Source organism: Amborella trichopoda, chromosome 1 (genome assembly GCF_054954075.1).
Source record: "Amborella trichopoda isolate Santa Cruz 75 chromosome 1, AtrichopodaSantaCruz75HAP2 v2.0, whole genome shotgun sequence".
NCBI lineage: Eukaryota > Viridiplantae > Streptophyta > Magnoliopsida > Amborellales > Amborellaceae > Amborella > Amborella trichopoda.
The window spans coordinates 11,586,407-11,603,713 of NC_142336.1; the positions used below are offsets into that span (position 1 = coordinate 11,586,407).

At 34.8% G+C, this 17,307-nt stretch overlaps 1 long non-coding RNA gene across 2 annotated transcripts; it reads right to left on the reverse strand.

Moving 5' to 3' along the window:
* Positions 1–14,666: 14,666 nt before the first annotated feature.
* Positions 14,667–16,804, reverse strand: LOC148783554 (uncharacterized). Of its 2 annotated transcripts, none has more exons than XR_016051507.1 (2): positions 16,711–16,804; positions 14,667–14,979 (listed from the first exon to the last, which is right to left on the reverse strand). It is a non-coding gene; the product is annotated as an uncharacterized LOC148783554 (long non-coding RNA). The 2 variants fall into 2 exon arrangements; XR_016051506.1 differs by lacking the exon at positions 16,711–16,804 and adding an exon at positions 15,268–15,350.
* Between the last annotated feature and the right edge of the window lie 503 nt (positions 16,805–17,307).

Below are 17,307 nucleotides of genomic sequence, written 5' to 3' on the forward strand. Positions count from 1 at the left end.
AGCCTAGAGTTCCCTATGCACAAGCTATTGGTAGCTTGTTATATGCAGTAAGATGTACAAGACCAGATTTGAGTCATGTCATAAGACGTGTTAGTTGATATCAAAGTAATCCAAGCATAGCTCATTGAAAAGCAGTAAAAATAATTCTAATGTACATTAAGGGAACATAGTATCTAAAATTGTGTTTTCAAGCAGATAAGCTTGAAGTTATAGGATATTCAAATGTAGATTTTGTTGGGGATAAAAGTGATAGTAAGTCCACCTCAGGACATATTTTCCTCTTTGGAGGAGCAATTGTTTCTTGGTCTAGCAGGAAACAAGGGTGTGTAACTAAGTACACACAGGAAGCTGAATACATTTGCATGTAACACTGCTTGTACTTTTGCTGTCTGGATAAAGCTTTTCATAGATGACTTGAAACTGTAAATAATTGACGAACTGATCTAAATATTTTATGATATTCAAGTCGCAATTAAATTAACTCAAAGTGGAGCAAATAGCTTCAAAGGAAGGCGTATATATGTTCAATATTACTACATTCAAGATATAGTTGAGAAAGGTGAAGTTACTGTTAGTTACTTGCCCTCATCAGATATGATCCTTGGTACATTAACAAAGGGCTTAAGTGTTGAGCTATTGTCTAAGCACACTAGCTTAATAGAACTTAAAAATGTTTAAGTCGATCAGTTTTCATGAGTGACAAATCAGCATTAATGTGAAAATCCTCATGATAGACGTTTGTTATGAGAGGTATATCCTCAAAAGAGTGGGAAAAACCTCATGACAAGATATTTTCTTAAATGGCATACTCAAAAGTGGGAGTATGCATGTGACTTATTATGCTTGGCCATCATAGCAAAGTAGGAGAGGTTGACATGTATGCCTATGAGGCCTTACGTGTCTAAGCCTACATTTGTGGAAATCCAATATATCCAACAGTCATATGGTCCAACGTCCATATGAACGTTAGATATCCCTGAGATCAAGGAACCCCTCATTTTTTCAAAGACCCGTTGGAGATTAGGGAACCCCTCGTTTTTCTTAGAGGCCTGTTAGAGAAATACAACAGTTACCCCTTCCTCTCCCTATGAAATGAGAAGCAAGAGAGAGGATGTGAACAGCAAGGAAAAGATGTACAATGGTGTACAGTTCTTCTCTCTCTCTCTAAAAAAGTGAAGGGATAAAAAATCTGAGCTCTGCGATCACCAGCCTCATGGCACACCTCTCTGATCTCGAGTTTTGATTTCATCTGCGCCATCTATTTTTCACTAATACTTTTCCCTTTCGTTCCACATATTTGTCTCTTTCTTATTTTTTAGGATGAAGTTTCTATAAAGCCTAGGCTTTATGAAAATAAAATAAAGCCTCACGTTAAATCCTCGTTCGAAAAGTACTTTCGACAACATAAATCTCCATAATGGCTCAAAAATCAATTTCCAACATAGACAATAAAATTTGAAACCCAAAATATGGTGTAGATCTTGCAAATCTTTGTATACTTATTTTGGGGGCGAAATGGATTGTCTAGATAATTTGTTACAATATACATTATTTTTAAAGCTTGAAATCTTTTTTTTTTTTTTTTTTTTTTTACAATCATAGTATTCGTAATGATCAATGTAAAGGCTCTTCAATGAGTTATGAGGTGAGGCTTTACTTATTTTGTAGCCCTATCAAACCATTTTCCTACTTTCTAACGTCTTTGATTTTGTCTCAACTCTGAAGGCTATGGCTGCGTTCTCACCTCACTTGCTCCATTTTTGGAATTCTATTCTCTTTTATAACTCTTCGAAATTATTTTCCCGAAAACACTCTTCCTCTTCTCTTCATCATTAATTCCCACGCCAAAATTAATTAAAAAACCTTAGCACCTAGGTAACCACCCTATACTAATTGCCAAATATTGTATTTACAGACTTGGAGAAATCAGAAACCCAGCGGGACTACCAAATAATAAAGAGGAATGCATGAAAATTCATGAGAGCTTTATCAAAACATTAAAAAAGCCAATAAAGCCACATGCACCTGGTACGCTACCTAAAATTACGGGTGGCAATGGGTTGGGTCGAGTCTGGGACGAAAAAATATATGATGTGCGTATATACATGTTCGGGTCGGGTTTGGATAGGACCGACCGGCTTGCCACCCCTACCAAAAATGTTCTTTGTAACTCATTTGGGGCTTAGGCCTTTTGATTAAAGTCTAAAAGACCTTGGTAACTCATTTGAAAATTTATTTCATCCCTAAATACATAAATTTTGGGGGAATCAATTCGTGCAATTTTCTTGCATGAAAGTAAATGTAATAAAAGTTGGATGTACACTGCTGCGGTTCACGATACACCAGGAGTCATAAACCCCATGTTCTTGATAACTAGCGATTTAGATTAATCGTAACCAAGCAAATGAACATGATGATGAACTGCGATTAATCTTCACCATCCCTCATTGGGAACAGACAGTAGATTCTCCAATTTCAAATACCATATATATTACTATAATATACTTACCCAGTGCAACCTTTTGCAAAAAAAAAAAAACAAGAAGAAGAAGGAGAGGGAGAAAACAAGTTACGAAAAAGTTTATATAAGGTTGCAACCTTATAGTGTATAAAAGCAACATGCCTAAAAAATATATCGAATATGGATGTTCCAATCATCTCGAGGTGGAGATGTATGGATGTAAAAATAAAAAATAAAAATTTTAAAGTTCCAAAAATAGTATATCGTATTATACATTATTTGGACCATTCATTCTCTAGATTTTTATGGAAGAAGGACTCATGTTATCTACCCGAAGTAATTTTTGTTTCCTTTTTCTTTATCTTTTTCAATTCTTTCTCTATTCCTCACGGCTTAAATCATTTACAAGTAATCATTTTATAATAAAACAACGTCAAATAAAATAAAGAAAAGAATACGACGGAGACCTCAAGAACTTGAAGTCAATAACAAAGAAAAGACATTATCTATGATTGGGAATAAAGAAGACAATAAGTAAATAATCAAGAAACAAAAGAAAGTGTCAGATATTACCTCAACCAAACTTCTTACACCCCACACCAAGTCACCACCTTCTAATAACGTATGATCAACGGTCAACCTTCAATCTCAATCGGGAAAGTACGTTTAAGTCAAACCAAACCAATGAAATATAAACCCCTTTTCAATCATAAAACTCAACCATAGGTGAACCCCTTCGATAACCTAGTTGAGAGAGAGCTTCTCTTTCTACCATACCTTAAACACTTAGCCCCAATATGAGATGAGAGATGGGATAGATGAGAGCACAACCATGAAAGCAAGAGAGTGGGGTATGCCCCTTAAGACCGCATGAGGAGAGAGAGAGCAACTTTCTAAGAGAGATTTTCTGGAGTGGGCGTGCCCCGTAATTGTGTATAACAGAGAAATAGATGGAAAGTTTAGGTGTAGAGATTTTGGGTAGGGTATTCCTTTTTTTATAGTGCTTGAATTGTCTTAGAGTTTTCCATGGCTTGCCTCTTCAGGTGAGATTGAATATGCACCATTGATCTTGGTTGACTTGTGGTGTGAGAGATATAAGTTGTCCATTCTATAGATAATTCATCAAGATCATATGGAAAGTGCATAAACCATTTTCCTACCAATTAATTCAAATAAGAGATTAATATATGATAATATTATCCTTTCTTATTTTATGCATAAGTCATCTCATACATACCAAAATTTATTTCAAAATTTCCTTAAGGTTTAATCTTTCTAAAAGATCACTTTCTTTTCCCTCATGCTTTAGTGCTTGAGCACCACAAAATAGAAACTCCTTAGGGTGGGACGTGCCACCCTAGGTGGCACATAATGGGCTCCACCGAAATTATTATGATAGGCCCATGAAGCCTATTGGGCCTCCCATGTAATATTTAAAATAATATTATTTTTAAAAATTTATAAAATCAAATTTGAATATTAAAATCATTATCTTTGTTTTTATAAATTCAAATTTGATAAATAAAGAAATTTAGAAAAATTCAAATAACAGTTTTAGAAATCAAAGTGTTTCCCCAAGTAAACACAGTGTTCAAGGTATTGAGGTGGTCTAGTAATTCGATTACTTCTTCTTGGTTCAGGTTTAGGTTCAAGTTGATTGGAGGATGGAGGTTCATGTACGAGTGGATTAGAGGTTTTAGGTTCGGATTCTCAAAACACACCCTTGTCTCTTGCCTCCTCAAAGATGTCGGCTTATTTGTGACTCAATCTTGCCTCAAGGAACTCTTCCTCGAAGAAGTGAGCATCGTGGCTTTGAATAACAACCCCGATTTCAAGGTTGTAGAATCAATACCCTTTACCCTGGTCTGGGTAACCAATGAATATGGATTTCATATTTTTAGAATCGATACCCCTTACCCTGGTTTGGGTAGCCAATGAATATGGATTTCACATTTTTTTGTTAAAGTTAGTTTTGTTTTAGTATGAGATTAGGACCTAGGCTGAGCATCCCCATACTTTTAGGTGGTCAAGGGAATCAGTACGACCAATGAATATTTTGTGAGGAGTAAGTGGGGTAGCTTTTATGGAAGTCCAATTAAGGATATAACATGCCGTCAACACGAATTTTCCCCAAAATTCAAGGGAGAGCATAACATGCCCCATCATACTCCTTACCATTTCAACCAAGGTCATATTCCTTCTCTCGGCTACACCATTTTTTTCGGGGGTGTATAACATAGTGTATTTTATTTTCCTTTTTATTTTCCTTTTCAATGCTTTTTATATTCTTCACAACTTAAATCACTTACAAGTAGTCCTTCTATAATAAAACAACTTCAAATAAAACAAAGAAAAGGATACACAAGAACTTGAAGCCATTTAAAAACTTTTCTTTCAATAACAAAGAAAAAACACTACCTATACTTAGGAATAGATAAGACAATAAGTAAATAATCAAGAAACAAAATATGGTGTCAGAGATTACCTCAACTGGGCTTCTTATACCCCACATCGAGTCACCACCTTCCGATGGGGCATGATTAATGGTCAACCTTCAATCTCAAGCGCGAAAGCAAGTTTAGGCCAAGATAAACTAATAGAACATAAATCTCTTTTCTATCATAATACTCAACCATAGGTGAACCCCTTTAATAATTAGTTGAGAGATAGCTTCTCTTTCTTCCATACCCACTTTGCCCCAATATGAGATGAGAGATGGAACAAATGAGACAACAACCATGTAAGCAAGAGAGTGGGGTGTGCTCCTTAGGATTATATGAGGAGAGAGAGAGAGAGAGAGAGAAGAGAGATTTCCTAACGTGGGGCGTGCCCTCTAATTATGTATGAGAGAGAGATGGAAAGTTTAGGTATAGATATTTTGGGTAGGGTGCTCCCTTTTCTATTGTGCTTGAATGGTCTTAGGGTTTTCCATGGCTTGACTATTTATGTGAGATTAAATATACACCATTGATCTTGGCTGACTTATAGGGTGAGAGATATGAGTCGTCAATTCTATAGATAGATCATATGGAAGGTCTAGAATCATTATCCCCCACTTCCTAAACCATTTTCATATCAATTAATTCAAATAATAAATTAATATATGATAATATTATCCTTTCTTATTTTATGCATAAGCCTTCTTATATATATATATATATATATATATATATATATATATATATATATATATATATATATATATATATCCAAATTCAATTCAAAATTTCCTCAAAGCTTAAGCTTTCTAAAACATCACTTCTTTTCCCTCAAGGTTTAGCGCTTGAGCACCACAAAATAAAAACTCCTTAGGGTGAGGCGTGCCACCCTAGGTGGCACATAATAGGCCCCCACCCAAATTGTCATAGTGAGCTCATAAAGCCTATTGGACCTCCCATGTAATATTTAAAAGAATATTATTTTTAGAAATTTATAAAATCATATTTGAATATTTAAATCAATATCTTTGTTTTTATAAATCCAAATTTGATAAATAAAATACCCAGAGATTTTAAAAAATTCAAATAACAATTCTAGAAATCATATATTATTAAAATAAATATAATTAAATATTCTGATGGGAAAATGATTCATATGGTCTAGGAATAAATGTGCACTGGGGCACTTCACCTTCAACTGTGGACTACAGACCACACCCACCGACTTCCAATGCTCAACTCCAGGGTTGCATTGAAATCGGCTCACCATGCTCAAGACGAAGGACAAGTCAGGCTTTGGTCCCGTAATAGCGTACATAAAGAATCACATTGCGCTTCTATATTGCACTTTCTTCATGGCTTTTATTTATTCATCTTCGGTATGACACATTTTAATATTAAACTTCATCTTTTTGCCTATTGGGGTAGACATGGACTTACATTTATCCATCTCAAACTTTTACAGGATCATCTTGCAGTAGTTTTCTGGGAAAGTTGGATCATTCTCTCTCTTCTGTTTCTTATTATCTTGATGCCCAACACATATGAAGTTTATCCAAGATCCTTCATATTAAAGTGTTGTGCGAGGATTGCTTTTGTCTCTATTACTAGGACAATCAAGCTCCTAATTATTAACATATTATCCACATAAAAGGAAATAAACAGTAGATCACTCCCATTGATCTTTTGATTGATACAGTAGTCATCATCATTTGTAGAGAACCTTGTAAGAGCTAGATGCTTGTTTTAGGCCATCGAGGGATTCAGTAAGTTTGCATACTAAGTTTCCTTTCCCTTTTTCCTCAAGTCCCTCTGGTTGTTTCATATAGATATCTTCCTTTAAATCCCCATTTAGAAAGGTAGTTTTCACATCCATTTGATGTACTTCAAAATCAAAATGGGCAGTTATAACTATTAGGATACGGATAGATGGAAACTTAACAAGTGGAGAAAATGTTTCATCATAGTCTATCGCTTTCTTTAGGGGGAATCCCTTGGCTATTAGTCTAGCTTTGTATTTTTCTATTCTTTCTTATAAGTTCAATTTCTTTTTAAAGATCCATTGTATCTTATTATGGTCCCGAGGTAGGGATACTAATTCTCAAACATGGTTTTGGTTTATAGCATATTCGTCTTTCATGGTTTCTACCCAATATTCCTTTTTAGGACAAGTCGATGCTTCTTGGTAAGATTTAGCCTCAGCATCTAGATCATCCCCTGTCTATTAGAGTGTTCCCTCAGGTAAACAAATTGTTCAAGGCATTGCGGTGGTCTAGTAGTTCGATGACTTCTTCTTAGCTCGAGTTTAGGTTCAAGTCGATTGAAGAATGGAGGTTCAGGTACGAGTGGATTGGAGATTTTAGGTTCGAGTTCTCGAAACACACCCTTGTCTCTTGCCTCTTCAAAGAGGTCCGTTTGTTTGTGACTCAATATTGCTTCAAGGAACTCTTTCTCGAAGAAGTGAGCATCGCAGTTTTCAATAATAGCCTCGGTTTCAAGGTTGTAGAATCGATACCCCTTACTATGGTCTAGGTAGCCAATGAATATAGATATCACAGTTTTTGGTTGAAGTTTAATCTTGTTTTGGTATGGGATTAAGACATGGGCTGAGCATCCCCATACTTTTAAGTGGTCAAAGGAAGGAGTACGACCAGTGAATATTTTATGAGGAGTAAGTAGGGCAGCTTTTGTGGAAGTCTGTTTAAGGATATAACATGTCACCAACATGGCTTCTCCCCAAAATTCAAGGGAGAACATAACATGCCACATCATACTCCTTATCATTTCAACCAATGTCATATTCCTTCTCTCGACTACACCATTTTGTTTGAGGGTGTAACGCATAGTGTATTGATGGATAATTCCATTTTCTGTATATAGTTCCTTAGAAAGCTCGAATGAGTATTCCCCCTTCTATCGGTTCTTAAAACTTCGATTCTCAAATTTGTTTGGTTCTCTACTTCGGCTTTATATTTTTGAAACATTTCCAAGGTTTCAAATTTCGTGTTCATTAAGTACACATGGTCATATCGCGAGTGGTCATTTATAAAATAGATGAAATATCTTTTGCAACTCTTGATAGCCAAATTCATAGAACCACATATGTCACTATGAATGATTTATAATGAATTAGTAGCTCTTTTTGTACAGGTGGTATTTTTCCTTACAAACAAGACACACACTTTTGATAAATCTCCATTATAGTTTTGAAGAATCCCATCATTTTTATATCTTTCCATTTTTTTGAAGTTAATGTGTTCTAACTGCATATTTCATAGGGTGGCATCCAAACCATTTGGGGACGAAACATAAGCGACGTTCTCTTTCATTTCAATACCATAAAGACCGTCCACAAGGTATCCAATCATAACATGGTTACTACAACTCTCGATTACCACCTTTTCTCCAACAAAAGTGGTGACAAACCCACTCTAGCCATCTTGGGACATCTTGGCAACCGAAACCAAGCCCTTCCTCATATCGGGAGTATAAAGTGTTTGCTTTAATATCAAGACGCTCCCACTCTTCGATTTCAGCGCATAATCCCCACAGGAGTAAAAGAGTGAAAGTTATACTTGGTGTTCGTGACATGAGCCTTACTGCCTGAGTCAATACACCAAAAAACACCCTTGGGTTCGGCTAGCAACGTCTCAAAGACCACACAAGCAAGTTCCTTGTCGGTTAAATCAACCCACCTTCTTACAAATAAAACATGTCCTAGTCACTCTCATCTCTTTATTTCCAAAATCTCTAATCTTATCATCCCCTCTCTTTCTAAAATTGGATCTACCCTTTCTTTTCTTAGGTTTAAATGAGGGTTGCGATTTTATCATGTTTACGGCCTCCCTTCGAGATAGTTTTGATGGGTTGCGCATGCTTTGAGTTTCTCCTCTCCTCCTCGCCTTTGAATGTCGTGATAAGCTCCTCCAAGTTTGAGGTTCTCTCTTGAGCGGAGAGGGAAGTCACGAAAGTCTCCCATGAGTTAAAAAGTGAGTACATGAGATGAACCACTTGCATAGGTTCTATGAGTTTCATGCCCGTAGCCTCCATCTCGGACTAGTGCACAAAATTTGAGCACAAAATCTAATAATTTTGTCCCTTCATACATCTTCAACTCATTGTACCTCTTCATGGCCATGGCATGTTTCATGATAGAGGGATCTGCAAACTTCCTATCAAGCCTCTCAAAGATATCTTTTGTATTAGCAATGGACTCATAATCGGAAGCATATTGAGTCAGTCATTGCACACAAAAAGATGTTCCTACCCTTTATGTTTTTGTGATTCCAAGTAGCATACTCATCTTTGATTTCTTAGGATGAGTCGTCACTTAGTCTAAGAGGAGGGTGCTCATTGAACATCTCCTGTAAGTCTTCCTCATAAAGCACATACTCCATCTTTATCTTCCAAGAAGCATAGTTGGTCTCATCAAACCTTTTGGCTTATGGATCTCAAAGAGAAAGGTGCGGGCAGCCATATCTTATTCCAAAGCTAGATCTAGACCAAAATAAAAAGAAAATACTATTAATGACAACAAGTATCAATAGCTTTGATACCAATGAAAGAAGGACTCGTGTAATCTAGCCGGAGTTTTTTCTGTTTCTTTTTTTTTCAATTTTTTTTCTACTCTTCACGACTTAGATCACCTACAAGTATTCCTTTTACTATAAAATAACTTCAAATAAAATAAAGAAAAGAATACAATGGAGATCTCAAAAACTTGAAACCATTAAAAAATCACCTTTGTTTCAATAACAAAGAAAAGATACTACATATGCTTGGGAATAAAGAAGACAATAAGTAAATAATTAAGAAACAAAAGATTGTGTCGGAGATTACCTCAACCGAGCTTCTTACACCCCACACTGAGTCACCAATTTTCGATGGCGCAGGATCAATAATTAACCTTCAATCTCAATAAGGAAAGCAAGTTTAGGATAAACCAAACCAATGGAACATGAACCCCTTTTCAATCATAAAACTCAACCATAGGTGAACCCTTTTGATAACCAAGTTGAGAGGTAGTTTTTATTTCGACCATACCCTAAACACTTTGCCCCAATATAAGATGAGAGATGGGATAGATGAGAGAACAACCATGGCGCGTCCCCCTTAGGATTGCATGAGGAGAGAGAGAGCAACTTTCTAAGAGAGAGATTTCATAGAGTGGGGTGTGCCCCTTAATTGTGTATGAGCGAGAGAGAGAGATGGAAAGTTTAAGTGTAGAGATTTTGGGTAGGGTACTCCCCTTTTTATAGTGCTTAAATGGTTTTAGGGTTTTTTAGGGTTTGTCATGGCTAGCTTCTTCATATGAGATTGAATATGCACCATTGATATTGGGTAACTTGTGGGGTGAAAAATATAAGTTGTCCATTCTATAGATAGACCATCAAGATCGTATGGAAGGTTCTAGAACCATTATCCCCAATTTCTTAAACTATTTTCTCATAAATTAGTCAAATAAGAAATTAATATATGATAATATTATCCTTTTTTAATTTATACATAAGCCTTCTCATACATACCAAACTTTATTTCCAAATTTTCTCAACGCTTAATCTTTCTAAAACATCACTTTCTTTTCCCTCAAGCTTTGGTGCTTGAGCACCACAAAATAGAAACTCGTTAGGGTGGGGCGTGCCACCCTAGGTGGCACATAATGGCCCCCACCCAAACTGTCATGGTAGGCTCATAAAGCCTATTGGGCCTCCCATGTAATATTTAAATAATATTATTTTTAGAAATTCATAAAATCATATTTGAATATTTAAATCAATATAAAATCAATATCTTTATTTTTATAAATCTACATTTAAATAAAATATTTATAGATTTTGAAAAATTCAAATAACAATTTTTAAAATCATATATTATTTAAATAAACATAATTAAATATTTTGGTGGTAAAATAATCCATATGGTCTAGGAATAAATGTGTACTAGGGCACTCCACCTTCAACTATATACTGTAGACCACAGTCACTTTCTCAAACCAACCTAGGGTTGCCCATGACCCACAATCCATGTTGGAAATCATTAGTCGGTCACCAAAGTCCGGCCAATAGGCAAGGGGTCGTAGTTCCAGTCTATAGATTTTAGGTTCTCCCTTAAAGGCGAACCAAGGTTACCTAGACCTAATGTAATATATTGCTCGATGATGTCTTTTTTTTATTTTTTCTCAATAATTTCTCCCCCCCTCCCCCAACAAACAAAATAAAATAAAAAATAAAATGCAAGAAGTTCTCTCTGGAGTTCCCTCTATTGTTGTTTTCTTCTTCCTCAATCTCCATATTTTTCGCCTCTCTCATATCTGTGCTTTTCTTTGTTTCCACAGTCTATTTGGACCTTTTGTTTTAGCTTAGAGAGAGAGAGAAAGAGAGAGAGAGAGAGAGAGCAGCTATTTTCTTCTAGAGAGAGGGCAGCCATTTTCCTCTCTATTGGTGTTGTTTAGAGTTGCAGGGACTTGAAATCCTCAAATGGGTGCTGAGAATGGTGGTGGATTCAGGTAAAAAATGAAGTACTATCTCTACATCGGTGATAAGAAGCATATATTTGCAGGCATAGCCATTATAGGAGTGGTCTTTGGAATTCCTTGGATTCTCATGAATCGAAGAACAAAGCATCAATCTCATCAATATTACTTGGAAAGGGTAGATAAAGCACAGAGTGAGAGGCTTTCTTCGAGTTCACCTTCAGTTGAATGATGGTTCTATTCTGGTCAATGATTGTTCGGAAACTTTTACCATATGTTACATGTGCCTCTCTGATTGATTTCCTAATTTTCCCTTGAATATTATGCATGCTTTAGTTTTCTCTAGAGATTTTTTTTCGAGGATGGTATTTTAGGTAAAATATCCACACCGATATGTTTCACATTAGGCTCCAATAAGGATTTGAGCTATAGCCCTAGGTGTTTCCTTTAAGCTACCGTTACTTGAGATGTTTGATGTGATAATAGGCCAAAGCCCTAGCTATTTCCTTTAAGCTACCAAAAAAAAGAAAAAAAAAATTGAAAATACCTAGATTCTGAAGTCAAATTGATACTATGAAAACCCTGATCAGCAACCAACCTTCTATCTCAAAATAATAATAATAATAATTGCTCTGCCAAATATGTCAAACCACTTATTGGCTCTAGAACCACCGGATCTGAAAAACCATCTACTGTTATTTATCATGAAAAAAAGAGAGAAAAAAACAATCATATAATGTTCCCAAGATCATCTTTACTCTGTTCTATTTCTGTATGATCGAGTATGTTGCTTGATCTTATCAATTCTGGTTTGCTAGCTGCTGAATCTGTCTCGGATATACACAAGTTCTGTTGGTTCTTCCAAGTGCCATTATATTCTCTTAGCTTTCTCGACTGCTTATTCTAGAATTTTTGTTTATTTGATCGAGCCTACTTTGATATGGTCTTTAGTTCCTGAATCCCTCTGCTCTTGAGGCTTGTTGATTTGATGCTGCTTTCAGAGGCTTGTTGATCAAGCGATATAAACATGACAACCATTGTTTCTATTGGTCACACTATGCACCTGAAGATCTAACTGATTATTTCTGTAATTATTGTTCAAACTTCAGCTGCTCTCTCATATTATCTTGAGTTTGAAGGAAAGCGTGAAAGGAAAATATATATTGTCTATCATGTTAATATGAAAAGTGTATATTGTAATATGTATATTTGAAAAGGGTAGATACAATATCTTGTATTTATGGTAAATCTGGGTATAGTGAAGGAATTTGTAATTTATTTTTATTCTTGTTATTTGTATTTGTCTATATAAGACAAGCTCATATATTCATATGATCAATGGACACTGAATCTCTTCAAAAACACCTAAGACTCTTCATATTTAGAATATTGGGTTTTGGTACTCTATCCATAAAGGGTTCATCTTCATAACTCTGGCTATATTAGAAAATGGGTTTTGAAGTAATAAACAAAGATGTTTTTGTTCATTTGCAGATATGCTTTTCAAATATGAAGCTAACTTCTTACATAAAAGAAATTAAGGGGTAAGACTTGGATTCTTCTTTCTTGTTTTTCCTTTACTTTGGACTTATATAATCTAATTTAAGCAAAACGATCACGTCCACTTGTGCTTTGTTATGGCACGTATAGTTCGCGTTACATGAAAAAAAATTTTGATGCGCTCAAATGTAGGAATATTTTTATACTAATTAATTATCAATTGGTGTAAAAAAATATATTAAAACTAATTAGTATAAAAATATTCTCGATCACATGGGAAAAATTTTTTCATGTGAAAATATATTTTAGAAAATATTTTCATACGAACCAAAAATACAATTGGAGAGAATGGGGATTTTTTTTTTTTTTTTTTTTTTTTTTTTTCTGTGCAGCCTAATTTACCAAAAAAAAACCATACCCACTTGCACTTTATTGATTTAAATGAAATGAAACTGTGAATTTGTCAATGGTTGCAACGACTCTAGGAATATATATGGTCTTTGGATTCTCTTTCCTCACAATAAAGATACTTTTCTTTCTTGATTGAGCCATTGAAGGAACAATCTGGCAATATTTTAATCTTACCCATGTGTATGGCTGGAAATTTGTGTTATTCTAAGACTGCTACGATCTATCTCTCTTAAAGTAGCCACACTTAAACATCGATTCAATAATATTTGAAAAATCAGATAAGATAAATATGATTCTCTCTCTCTCTACAAGGAGCCGCATTTAAGCATTTAATTCGAATGACAACATACTCTTTAAAAATTAAAATATTATAAGTTAATTTTATGATTACTTAAGGTGAAATTAGAATTTTTAATACCCAAAAGTTAATTTATAATTATTATTGATTTAATAACTTTATTTTATCAATTAAAACTTTAAGAATTTAATTTTTAAAAATAGTCATAAAATGGAATTATTCTGGTTATAGTTAAAACATTTAAAATTTATCCTATGATATAAAATTTGCATCTTTTTAAAGAAAAATTGGGAACAATGTGCAAATTAACATTTACTTAAAATAGATTTTTATTATAAAAGATCAATTTATTTTACGTAAGTCCCTTTAGGAAATTAAAAATTGCTGAAATATTCTATTGTACATGAATAACATTTATTTGTCATTTCAAATAAAGATAATGGTAATTAAAAATGGGATTGTCTGCAAAGAAACTATTTATCTTTTATACATGGAAGTCATACCCATTAGATTTCAAATTGGATGGCTTGGGGTAAGTCAGTAAGTCTGCGAATATTTTTTAGAATTTGTGTCTATTGAATAACACTCTTACAACCACCCAGTTTGAAATTTAAAAAACAAAAATGATTGTGACTTCCATGTTCAAAAAATAAATAGTTTTTCTTTTTGTAAACAAACCCTTAAAAAATTAACATGAATGCTTTTTTTGACATATTAGGAATAAATATAGACTGCAGCTTGTGGGACATAAAGCCAAGCCAAAATCGCTTTATTTGGAGGAGAAAACGAAATATGTGGGGACAGTGAGCTTCCTCTACCACATTCATGTTTGCTAACTTGGATCCATTGTACAATAATTAGAAAATCTACCTAGGGAGCATATATATTTGGTAAAAATAGATATTATTTTATACCAGATTTTATACTATGAGGCTATTTACCTTCATTATAACAATGAAGTCACAATTGCTACTAGTCATTAGATGTCAAATTTGATGATTTGAGATGTAACACCAAGTTCAAAATTATCTTTTTTTTTTTTTTTTTGAACTTAGAGGTAAAACACAATCACAAACACCCGATATGAAATTTAAGTTACAAATGTAATTGTGACCTCCTGGTCAAAAAACACAAATGATCTTTTTGTATACTTTCTCATAAACAAATAGTCTTTTGTTTACTTTTCCATTTTATATGGCTGAACCATTCATCAAACCGACAATGAAATTAATGGATGACGTGTAGTGAATGCTATGTCGTACTTATATTGATTGGATTTTTAATAACAAATCCTAAGAGTAATGCCTTCTTGTCCTTCTCTGGCCCTTGTGATAACACAACCGCAAATGCCGCTGAGTTGGGGGCTCTACTCTAGGGTCTACTACGTCTCCCTTCATCCCTGAACAAGGTTATAAGAGAGGGGAATCATTAAATGTATGTAAAACTCTTTGAGAGTATAGGTGAGTATTAGAGATATTAAATTCAATCATGTGTATAGTGAAGCAAATGCTCCAACCAAAAATAGCATATGCGCGCCTGGCCTGGGCCGGTTCAGTCTTAAACCAACCCGGCTTAGGTCCATATAGTGCTAGCTTGACGAGGCCCAGCCACGACTGGCTCTAGGTCGGGCCTAATAGACTCAAAGAAGAAAAAGGACACATAAGGAGAAAAAAAGAACAAGACTGACCTTGGAATGGCCATAAGCCAAGTTTGGCCTTACATTTTGTGACTTAGGCCCTAGTTTCTTGAGGCCAGTCCAAGTTCCAACACCTAGATAACTCAGCAGGTAAGAATCGAACTATACCGTTGCAATTATCAGCACCTTAAAATTTAATCCCTAGCTCATATCATTTGAATTAGGGTGCATGAATCTTTATGTATTTTACTTCTGTAAATATGTGGTACAAGATGGATCAGTATCAGGCATCTTTTCATCAATCTGTGTGCAAGCACCCAATGCTAAGATCTCGGGCTAACATAGTCTCAAACCAACAACCAGTTCAAGAATAATAGATTAGTGTTTCAAACCAAAAATGCAACTGTTTGCCAACACAAACCAAAACCAACATGCACCTCAAAGCCACTTGGGTGTTCTTCGTGTCTGCCCCCCAGAAACTTAGTAATACATGCAGCAATGTTTCAGACGATTCTACCAATAGCACAGAGCAAATCAAGATACGAAAGCTTCTTATTCCACAACAACGAAAGCACTTTTTAATTCTTTTATATACTAGGGGATTCCATTTGGAAAAGAAGATGTTCCATACTAACGGATTCGGGTCCATAACCATGGGTTCCAATGCACATCTTGTAGCACTTACCAATGAAGCCCTATCAATTACAATTATAGACCCTAAAACAATTAGATCAGCTCTTCATAGACAAACTTGAAAGAAAAATAAAAGAAGAAAGAAAATACAAAGAAAGAAACCATTTTTCGAGCTTCTTTCTATTTCTTCTTTAAAGAATACACCACTCCCTTCAAATCCCATTTGTTCCACATATAAATCAATAAGGAATATATCATAAAGGATAAGCCTTTCATGAGTTCCCCGGCTCATCTATTTACATGAATCCTCCATCCAAAATCTACCTTAGATGGATTTTGGATCTTAAAATTTGGTTGAGAATCTCCATCATGGTCAACATAAATATATGATAACTTTTTATACTAAGAAATAGCATTTTTTAATGAATTTTTAGCACGCTCTATTTTAGGTTTTGAAGGTACCACCATCATCAAACATCCATCTTTGAGATGTATTTTGGATGTCCCATGGAATGCATGTGTGGTCCTGTGGTCCCCTGATGTGGGAAAGACTTTTCCTATCATAAATAACCATAAAATGACTTCGAAGCAAAGAAGGATACCAGGTACAAGCATTCAAACTCATACTTATATAGAAGTGGTCGAAAAAAGAACAAAAAAATTTGTCAAAATACAAAAATCATTCAAAATCATCAAAAGATTTTTCGCAAAATGATTCAAATCGCAAAAACTAAATTCAGAATACTCTAAATCTTCCCAAAAAAAAAAAAAAACAACAGAAGATTTTTGACGACTTCTTGAATTTAGTCTATATTTGATTAAAACACTGAATCGCATTCTAATCCCAGAAGTTTTACTCACTTATCTGAACTATGCTGGGTAGAAGGATGGAAATGCATCAGGTAGTCGATCCAAAGTGGCAGTAATGGTGTCTGGATGCCACACTGAAACGCCTGCCACAAGTGTTATTGGCGTTATTTAGTTGATCTGAAAAATATGTTTTGTTAGCTTCTTTGGAAGCTATTTTTTACGCCCTTTTACGCGTGCACACATAAAAGAAATGCTGCCATTTTGTGAGTGAAAGAAAATCAAGAAATGCCATTTCTATTCCAAAATGCTGAAGTACCTCTTTTTTGTGGAGTTCAAAATGAAATCTGACAAAACATCTACAGCAGCCAATCAAGCTTTAAAATTTACTATTGGTGCTAAAACCAAATTGAACTGGACCAGCCCCCACTGCAATTCAACTGAAGTTCAGTTATCACTTATCAATTCTTCTTTAGTCATCAAAAGCAAGCATGCAAGAATATCAGGTAAACCTCTGGAGAATGAACCACTGCCAACAAGATGGGACTCAAATGGGTTGTTACTAGAGGAGGAAAAAGAGACTTACAGAGCACTCGAATAAATTTCGGTATTGCATGGCCAGCATATCACCATTGCTGTCCATGTGGAGAT